Below are 11,107 nucleotides of genomic sequence, written 5' to 3'. Positions count from 1 at the left end.
CTCTCTCTCTCTCTCTCTCTCTCTCTCTCTCTCTCTCTCTCTCTCTGGTGATATTTGCTTATCTATTTTGACACATTTCAGTACATGATGTGTCAAAGAAAAATCATATTAATACTGTATTCTGTATTGTACATTCAAGCCCACCAGAAACAGCTTTTATCAGTTGATTATTATTCTAAATTGAAAGAGCTTAAAGAGAGGGATGTATAAACTGCTAAAGTCCCCTCAAGCCTTCAAGATAGCTCTCTAACATAAGTCATTTTGAAGTCCCAATTTACGGGGTTTGTGAAGAAAAAAAGATATTTCACAGTAAAGACTAAGCCAAACCCAATGTTCAGTTAGCAATCCAGGTAATGGTTTGTTTCCTTAAATAGAACAATAATCATTTCACTTTCTTCTTACCTTTGGAAAGTCATTTTCCTGAAACCATTCAGTCCCACTTTGACTTTTCCCTGGAGTCTTGGGAGAAAGAGGTGTAGTACCAATGCAATATTGGCAGCACCCACGATCACAATCAAGATCATGACTATAAATATCAAATGACATTCGATCACAAAATATGCCAAACTCTCCATATAGAGGACAGAACTGAAGCATTTATTTAGACACCAGAAAACCGAATCCCAAAACCAGTAAGCTGATTCCATCATAGTACCAATAACACTGAGAGCCACAGCATCCTTCAGCCTTCCTACAAACCAATACAAAATCAATATTTATTCACAAACCTCTCTGTCTCCTTGCCTGAGTACCTCTCTCTCCCACTGTCTCTCTGGCCCTGGCTACCAGCTTCGTGTGGGCTCTGCTTCCCTTCAACAAACTCCTCCCACCACAGGCTCCATGTGACTACATTTAGTTTATTAGGGGGCAGAGATTATCTTCATAACAGGGAAGCTTCCTGTGGGCTCTGCTCCATCCTGAAAAAGATTCCCTCCACCACAGGCTCCATGTGATTACATTCAGCCTGTTAGGGGGCGGAAATTACTTTCAAAGCAGGGAAGGTCTTCAAATTCCCCCCAAGGTCTATTAAGGAGCAGGGAAGATATTCAAATTCCCATTCCCATTACAAGAGGCTACTCTTAAGTGGATCATAAATTGTAATCAGGTGAAGGTAGATCAATCAAAGACCCCTTGCCCTGTAGCAGACTAGCCAAATTCAAGGGAGCAGCCTTTTCTAGCTGATCAGAGAGAGGGAAGCTGGACATTGTTTCAAAATTGATAGTTAAAGAGTAATAACAGTTTCTCTTGCAAATTAACCCAAAGGTTACAGACTAGGATAATTTTAAAATATTTTCTTAATATTTCTAAAAGAGGAAATTGAAAGGGGAGATGGATTCTTCTGTTTCCACAGGTGTAAGCATCCATTCTAAACTTAATTTCTGATGGACTAATGCAGAGTTAAATGACTAAAACCAGGGGAATAATTTATGCTGCAACATCAACACTGTAAAACTAATTTTGAAAGACTTAAGATCTCTGATTAATGAACGAATAAATGAAAAAGAGGATTTACTAAGCATTTACTATGAGCCACACACTGTGCTAAGTAAATATTGGTGATAAAAATACAAAAGCCAACACAGTCTCTGCTAACAAATAGTTCATGTTCTAACAGGGAGAAGACACATTTAGGAAGTTTCAGTTGCAAGTCAGAGGGAAAGTGCTCAGGGTACAGCAATAAAGCAGACAGTAATACCCCTTCTCTAATATAGTTTATGTTAATAATTCCATGTCTAATCTAGATGGCAAGCCCTTTTGACAGGTGCCAAGAATTTTGGTAGCAAGAACTTTCTTTTCTGGGTCTTTAGTAACTGTGGCTTCAACACCTGCTGAACCAGTTGTGAGGTGACATCTCCATGGGAGATGAATCTTGGAATGACAGCTGTAAGGGCTGAGCTGGAAATATGACTGGTGCTCTATGGGGTACTGCCACTCCCAGGGCTCTTGAGCTTAGTTGACTGTTATTGGCAGTTGGTCAGTATTTGAATGGTCAAGAAGGTGGGTCCCTTCTCCACAGTGATTTCTCCCCTCAGTGATAACTTTGTGGCTCCAACTAGAAGACTGGTAGTCTCCATGTCCCTTGGATTTATCTGCCTATTGGCAGTAGTTAGTCAACAGCTGAGGTTGGTGGCAATGAGGAAGGTATATCCCTTCTCCATAGTGAATGTTTTCAGGTGGGGCCTGGGTTGATGACATGTGGTAAGGTATAGGTACCCCTATTCCCAAGGTGCTTTGGTTCAGAATCCTGAACTATTTTCATCAAGGTCTGACAACAGAGGGTAGTCACCTTTTGATTTTCCTAGGAAATGTTAATTTCTGACTCTTTCTGAGCACTTTGTTGATTTAGCAAGGCTAGCTTGTCTACCTTGTCAGTGGCAGTTGATCCATAGTTAGTGAAACCTCTCTCTCCAACATCCTCAATGATGCCCAATCAATGTTATGGTCAATCATGATTCAAGATGACTGATGATAAAGAAAGCTATACATCTCCTGACACAAAGGTGGTAGACAAATATTTGTGATAATTTTTTTAAATGAAAAATTAATTTCTTCAAAACTGCTTTCCAGTTTTCCCAATAGTTCTTGTTAAATAGAGAGTTCTGTTCTTGAGAGTTTGTGTTTCCTGAGTATAAGATCACATTCAATTGCTTCTGGGTTAACATCTATCTTATTTGCTCTGCTTTGTTCCTTTACTATTTTAATAAATACTGCCCCCAAAATAATGATTACTACTTAATAATATGATTTGGTATCTGGTAATTTTAGCGTCCCTTTATTCCTACTCCCTCCCCCTCCCCATGATTTATTTCCCTTATAATCTTTGAGCTTTGACTTTTCTAAATGAATTGTGTTATTATTACATCTACTTTTATAATGAACACAGGAAATTTGACTCACACAGGATTAAATATTTAACTTAATTTAGGTGGTATTATAATTTTAATATATTGTTTTAACACAGCCATTTGTTAAATAATGTATTCATCACTGTAGGGTAGCTAGGTGACTCAATGGATAGAGTGCCAGGCCTAGAATCAGAAAGACTCATCTTCCTGAGTTTGAATCTGTCCTCAGACACTTACTAGTGAAAAAAGAAGAAGAAGAAGAGGCTGCACATTGTTTCAAAGAAATCTTAAGAGAAGACTATCCAGATCTTTTAGAACCAGAAGATAAAAAAGAAAGACTGTTACCTCTTGTTGCCTCCTGAAAAAAATCCTCAAAGAAAAACTTCAAGGAATATGACAACCAAAATCCAAAACTTCCATCTCAAAGAAAAAATGCTACAAGCAGTCAGAAAAACAATTTCAAGGGCTTAGGACACATAGTCAAAACCACACATCATGAAGCAGTCACCACAATATAGGAGCAGAGAGCATGGAATAAAATATCCCAGAAGGCAAAAAAATATAGGATTACAACCAAGAATAACCTATCCAACGAAACTGTGGATAATCCTACAGGGTGAAACATTGACCTTTACAGAAATAGAGTACTTTCAAGTATTCCTAATAAAAAGCTCAGAGCTTAATACAGCAGTTAAGAGAAACATAAAGAAGAAAACATAAAGGGGTGGCTAGGTGGCGCAGTGAATAGAGCACCAGCCCTGGAGTCAGGAGGACCTGAGTTCAAATGCAGCCTCAGGCACTTAACACAAAAACTAGCCCTGTGACTCTGGGCAAGTCACAACCCCAATTGCCCCCCCCCCAAAGAAGTAAACACAAACACTCATAAGGTACTAAACAATGATAAGCTGCTTACATTCTAATATGAGGTGATTATATGTGTGTGTGTGTATGTGTGTGTGTCCTTTCTTACTGTCATCATGGGTCATAGAGGGAGATAAATTAGACAGAAGGCTGTAGTGGCAACCACATTGGTATACCTAAAATGGCTGCTAGCAGAGGTTCTTATATGTGCTTTATTAGGAAAGATAGCTATTCAAGGGACTAACAATCTTTTTTTTTTTACATGCACTAGTTCAGAGGAAAAGTCAGCACCCTTAACTTCAGATAAAATACAAACAGAGAAAATACAAGCAGAGAAATAAAAACCAACAGACAAGCTCTGACTGCCTGAATCAAAGCAATATTGCTAAACACTTTACATACATCCCTGGATCAAGAGAGACTTTACATTGGAATAGTCAGGGAGCTCTGAACATATAACTACTCAGAATCTCAACCAGGGAATCACAAAATCCTTATCATAAGTCCCAAAGCAAAATATCAATTCAAATTATATATACTCTTCTCATAGGCTGAAGGCACAACAACCCTGATGACTCAGTGCCTAGTCAAAAATTAGCAAAAGGTATGAAAACCTTCCTACAAGCAAGCTTCCCTCCCTCAATAGGCTTTGTGATTCAAGATGTATTTGGGCACACAAACCTATGGGGAAGACCTTTTCCCATTGACATTACGTAGGCCTAGAAGCAGTTCTGTTATATATGCTATATCTTAATGATCTTTTTTATAAATGGATAGATAACTGTATGAAAATCCCTAAAAATCATTTTAGGTGCTTATTACCTAAATCAGGTTTAGCAGCTAGAGGAAGCATGTATTAACTGGAATAATAGATTCTAATTATCAAGGAGAAATTATTGTGACATTGAAAAATTTGGGTGAAGAATGTGTACAGTTTTGCAAAAATGATAGAATAGTTCAAGTGATTATTATTCTTTGTGAAACAACACCCCTTGTGAAAACTGACCCTCCTTCTAAAATAACTATCAGAGGAACTGAAGGGTTAGGTTCCACTAATAGAATAAAATTGGGAGCTAAATTATGGGTAAAGAAGAAGCCAGATGATATTCCAAAGGCTGCAGAGATTATAGCACATGGGAAAGATAATACTGTAACTATTGTTTACTCAGGAGAAAATGATCACCAAATTGTACCCTTAACTCATATATTCTACTGTAAATGAAGCTATGAGAGTGAGTTCATGGACTCCAGAAGCACGGCTGACCCTATATTTGTCTCTTTTTGGCTTTTTGTCTGTTAAACTTGTTTGTGAGGGGGAGGAACCAAGATGGCAGCATAGAAGCAGGAAAACTCCCTGCGCTCCCCCATAACCACCTCAAATACCTATAAAAATGACTCTAAACAAACTTAAGGGCTGCAGAACCCACAAAATGACAGAGAGAAACAAACCTCCCACTGAAGACAGCCCAGCAGGTGGACAGGAAGGGTCCATTTTAGTATACTAGGAGCAGAGCCCAGCCCTAAGTGAGCCCATGGTTCTAGCCTCAGGAAGACCACGACCAGCCTCAGATAGAGGGACTTTGGGAGAGTGGATCACCAGCAATTGTGGAGGTTTCCAGATTTATCAACCCATAGATGCCAAAGACAAAGTGAAAGGTCAGTGGACTTTGGGAACAGGGTGTCCAGGAGTATAGTCTGGCCTCTGCCCCCAGAGGGAGAAGTGGCTGAGATGCAGAGGCTGCTGTCATGTGGCTGCTTCAGAGCTCCTGGCCTACAGATTGTAGGGGAACCAAGCAACCATTCTGAGGGGTAATAGCTCTTGCTTTAACCTGCTTGGATCTGGATTGCAGTCTAGGATGGAGGTCCTAGGGTGGGTGACCAGGTGCCAGAGCCTATGGAGATTTCAGAGAGGGCACCCAACTAATAGCTCTCACAGCTGTGATAACCCCAGCAATTTGGGAAAAAAAGCTCTCCTCTCGGAAGCAGAGTTCTTCTGTGGCAAAAAGCTCAAAAGTCAAGTAATTGAGTGGCAACATGAGCAAACAAAGGAAGCAAAGAAAGCACAGCAATGTGACTTTGGATTCCTTTTTTGGGGACAAAAAGGACCAAAGATGGAACAGGAGGAAGAAAATGAAGTCAGAACTCCTGCACCAAAAGCTTCCAAGAAAAATACAAGCTGGTTACAGGCCATAGAGGACCTTAAGAAGGACTTTGAAAACCAAATAAGAAAAGTGGAGGAAAAATTAGGAAGAGGAATGAGAATGATGCAAGAAAATCATGAAAAGAGTCAATAACCTGAATGAAGAAAATAACACCTTAAAAAATTGACTAATTCAAATGGCAAAAGAGGCTCAAAAAGCCAATGTGGAGAAGAAAGCCTTAAAGAGTCAAATTTGCCAGATGGAAAAAGAATCTCAAAAGTTCACTGAAGAGAATAATTCCTTCAGAATTAGATTGGAGCAAATGGAAGCTAGTGACTTTATAAGACATCAGGATACTATTAAACAGATCCAAACAAATGAAAAAATAGAAGGCAATGTGAAATATCTCATTGGAAGAGCCACTGACCTGGAAAACAGATCCAGGAGAGATAATTTAAAAATTATTGGACTACCTGAAAGCCATAATAAAAAAAAAAAGAACCTAGAAATCTTAAGGAAATTCAAGAAATTCTCAAGGAAAATTGCCCTAATGTTTTAGAACCAGAGAGCAAAATAGAGCTTGAAAGAATTCACCTATTAACTCCTGAAAAAGATGCAAAAAAAATAGAGAACTTTTCATCAAGCATTCTTGATGAAAAAACCAGAGTGAAATAGAAAATTTGACATTCAGATACAAGAAGCAAGAGAAGCATAAGAAGGTAAACAGGGAAAATAAATCATAAGGAACTTATTAAAGTCAAACTATCTACATTCCTACATGGAAAAACAATAATTATAACTTATGAAACTTTTCTCAGTATGAGTATAATTGAATGGAATATAAATGTATATGTATATATATACATACATACATATGTCTATATAGGAGGGTATATGGGCATATGAATACATATGTGACTGTGTGTATATATGTGTACAGGTATACATAGACAGAGGGTACAGGACCAATTGAATAGGAAGGTATGATACTTAAAAGGTAAAATTGAGAGGTGAGATGGGAATATAATGAGAGGAGATGGGGAGAGACAGAATGGGGTAAATTATCCCATATAGAAGAGGCAAGGGAAAACTGTTACAATGGAGGGGAAGAACAGGAAGGCAAAAGGGTATGGGTCAACCTTACTCTCATTGAATTTGGCTTAGGGAGGGAATACATACCAAACAGGGTATCTCACCCTATAGGAGAGTAGGAGAAAGGGGATGAGAGGGGGGATGATGGAGCAGAGGACAGGTTGGGGGTGGGGAGGAAAGTTGGAAGCACACAGTTTTGAAAAGGGACAGGGTCAAAGTAGAGAATAGAATGAGTGGGGGGACAGATAGTATGGAGGGAAATAAAGCCAATATTTCACAATATATCTACTATGCAAATATTTTCATAGCTGCACATGTACAACCTATATTGAATTGCTTATCTTCCCAGTAAGTGTGGGTAATGAGGGAGAAAGGGAAAGAATTGGAATTCAAAGTTTTAAAATCAAATATTTAAAAAAAAACAAAGCTTGTTTGTGAGATTTGTTTCCTGCAGGCTTAATACCCTCCACCTGCAGATGCCTGATTGTTTAAGCTGGAGTCTATGACCGTAATGTGCTACCTCTGGACCTGGCATTGACCAGATGCCAGCTAAAGAAGTGACCTTTCAAATAAGACCTCCTGGACCTGTAGTCAACGAAGTTCAGCTAAAGAACTAACCTCTCAAATGGGACCTCTTGGGGGCAGGGATAGCTCTACATCCAATTTCAGCTGAAAGTAGCTATGAAGAAGAGATTTTTACCGCTTTCCCCAAGATTTTGAGCCCAATTCATTTGAGGGGGAAGGATGGGGTACCTGTGCCCAAGCCCCCACCCTAAGATATTGTTTTATGTGCTTATTTTCTATTATCCCTGTTATATTGTTGCAAAGTTCCGTTGACACCAATTATCCCACCAGTTACCCCTAAACTCTCATTAATCTATGCAATGAAATATATTGTTAAGGTGTTGTTGCTATGTAAAGGGCATGAAAGATCTTGGGGATGAATGCAATGGTAATGGGAATTTGAAGATCTTCCCTGCCCCTTAATAAATCCAGGGGAATTTGAAGACCTTCTCTGCTTTGAAGATATACCCCATGCCCTAATAGGCTGAATGTAATTACATGGAGCCCATGGTGGGAGGAGTTTGCTGAAGGGTGGAGCAGAGTCCAAAGGAAACTGGGAATCAGAGCAGTTAGAGACTAGAGGGAGGAGAGGATGCACCAAGGGAGCCAGGCTTGTGAGTAAATGCTGATTGGTGGGGAGGATAAAGGATGTTGTGGCTCTGTGTGTTGTTATGGCTTATTAACTGCTATGTTACTATGATGAACTGAATTTCCTTGTGTTTGAATAAATGTTTTGCTTCTGTCTTTTATATGGAAAGTCTGTTATATTTTGCAATTGAGCACTTATGCAGGTGTTTTTATAGTGTCTGTCGGAGCTGTGAATATTGTGTTGGCGCTACACTGGAATGAGGAAGGGAAAGGATAATTAGTGAAACACATAATCACATAGCGTGTACAAGTAGAAGTTTATGCCAACAAGGAGCAAGGGATAGGTGGAGCAGATGACATTTGAACCTTATTCTTATCTGAACTGATCAAAGGAGGAAAGAATACACATACAGAGTTTCCTACAGAAGTACATTTCATTAAACAAGAAAATGGGAAGAAAATGGGAGAAGAAGGAATTAGGGAAAGGGTAGATTAATGGAGGGATTAGTCCTAAGTAAAACATACTTCTAACAATGTACAAAAACATTTATAGCTTTTATTTTGAGGTGGCAAGAAACTGGAATCTGTGGTAATGCCTTCATTTGGGAAAAGCTGAAAAACTTAAGGCATATAAATGTGATAGAATACTATTGTACTGTAAGAAATGATGAAGAGATTTGTTTCAGAGAAACCTAGAATGATTTCCATGGACTAATGTAGATTGAAGTGAATGGATCCAGGAGAATAATTTAATCAATAACTTTGATAAAGTAATAACAACTTGGGAGTAGGGGGAGAAAATGTAGCTGTGCTAAATGAAAATGTTTACTTGAATCTGATTCTACTGGAGGTAATAAGATAGTAACTGGAGATAAGTATATATTTTCCCAGTTGATTAGGTTAGGGAAGCAGTATGGTTTAAAGAAGAAAATAGTGGCCCTGTAGCCAAAGAACCAAATTGAAATCCTAGTTCTACTACGTGCTTCCTGTATGACCTTAGGGAGGACACCTAACAGCTCCAGTGCATCAGATTTTTGTACAATGAGGAATAGGAAGTATATAGCTTAAAAGGTCCTATGCAGCTCTAAATCTATGATCCTATGATACCATTTAAGAGAGTAAAGACTTGAAAAACTGAATGTATCTTCCAAGTACCTCTAGACTTTCAGAGAATTATTTATCAGTGGGAACATTGGACCCTTGTTTAAGTACATATAAACATTTCCTATAGTTTGAGTTTATTTTTCATTGATTTCTGTAGATGTGAAAGTGAAAAAGAAGCAAACCCCTCCCCACCAAAAAAATATTCAAAAACTGTGGATAAAAAAGAAAAGCTTCAAAAGGCCAATTCCAACTAAAATGTATACGTGGCTGATCTCCATCCATCAGCATTCTTTGATAAGTCCCTATGATCTGTATTGGGAAAAGCAGGAGGTTGAGGGACCTGTCTAAAATGCAAACAGGTGGAAGAGAAATCAACCATGTAATTGGCAGAGAAGTAGGAGTGGCCTGCCAATCCATGATGTAAAACTACCTTGCATTCTAGGAATCCTCTGAGGTCCCAGAATGGGAAGACATGAAGAAAATCCAGGGAGCAACAGCTAAAAATTTAACGAACAGTAGGGCCAATTTGTGAGGAACGTTGCAAGAATGTTATACATGTAGTTGGGTTAAATGATGACTGAATTGGAACATGATGGATGTCCATGAGCATATGGAGAGCATATGCACTTAAAGAGGATTAAGAATTGGTTAGAATTGCTTGAAAGTAGATCCATAAAGTCATAGACTTAGAGCTCGAAGAACTGAAATATTAACTAGTCCATCATCCTCATTCTACAGATGAATGAAAGGATATGAAAGCATTTATTTATTAATTCCCAACTTTGTGCAAAACATCACGCTAAACACTGGGTATATACACATAGAAAATTAAGACTTACTTTTGAGAAGATCACTTGTTAATTGGGATGGGAAAGACAATACATAAAGGAGGTTTCAGTTACAAGTCAAATGGGAAGGCACAGTACTCTGTGTGCAGCATCAAACATATCATTTACAACATCAAACATATTATTTAGTGTAATTTTCATTGATAAAAACATAGCCATTTCTGACATTGAGCCAGTTGACAGTACCAAGCATTTTGGTGGTGGGAACTTTCCTTTCCAGGTAGTAGATTGGAGTAAGAAAGTCCTGAGTTCAATTCCCTCCTTTTATACTTGTCAGCTGTGTGACCCCAGAGCAAATCATTTTCATCCTCACTTGCAAAGGGGATCAAAATAGCACCCACATCACAGAATCGAACGAGATAAGATATATAAGACATTTTGGAAACCCTAGAGTGCTGTATAAATGCTGGTAGTCATGATAATGATGATGTATGTAGTGGCACCCTAGGGAAATGACTTCTTTAAATTCATGTAAGTAAGAAAAAAGAGACAAGGTTTGAATTCAGGTCTTCCAACTTCTTGTTCTGTACCCTTGCCATTGTATACCTTCTGAGACCTTTTGTTGTTGTTCAGTCACGCCTTACTCTGTGTGACCCCATTTGGGGCTTTCTTAGCAAAGATACTGGAGTGGTTTGCATTTCCTTCTCCAGATCATTTTTACAGATGAGAAACCTGAGGCAAAGAGGGTTAACTGACTTGCCCAGGGTCACACAGCTAAGTAAGTGTCTGAGACCAGATTGAACTCAGATGAGTCTTTTTGATGCCAAACCCAGTGATTTATCCACTGTGCCACCTAGCTGCCATGTAGGAGACCTACATGTGGCATTCAAGTGTAAACTAGAGACAAAATCACAGTGGTTGCTGTCACAAAGCTATGACAATGGAATTTATATCATGGTACTGACATTTAAGGAAAGAATTCAGACCTTGTTTTGAATCATTCCTATTGTGTGAGAAAACAAGGAATGAGTGAGGGTAAAATGAAGGGATGCCACTGACAAAGTACTTAATGGAAAAGACTAAGATCCTGAGGAAAGTAGGCTTCCACTGGAGTGAAGGTACC

Source organism: Petaurus breviceps, unplaced genomic scaffold (genome assembly GCF_028583685.1).
Source record: "Petaurus breviceps papuanus isolate PSGF00001 unplaced genomic scaffold, PetGlider_PUasm1.0 98, whole genome shotgun sequence".
Lineage (NCBI taxonomy): Eukaryota > Metazoa > Chordata > Mammalia > Diprotodontia > Petauridae > Petaurus > Petaurus breviceps.
This window is presented reverse-complemented; position numbering follows the sequence as displayed.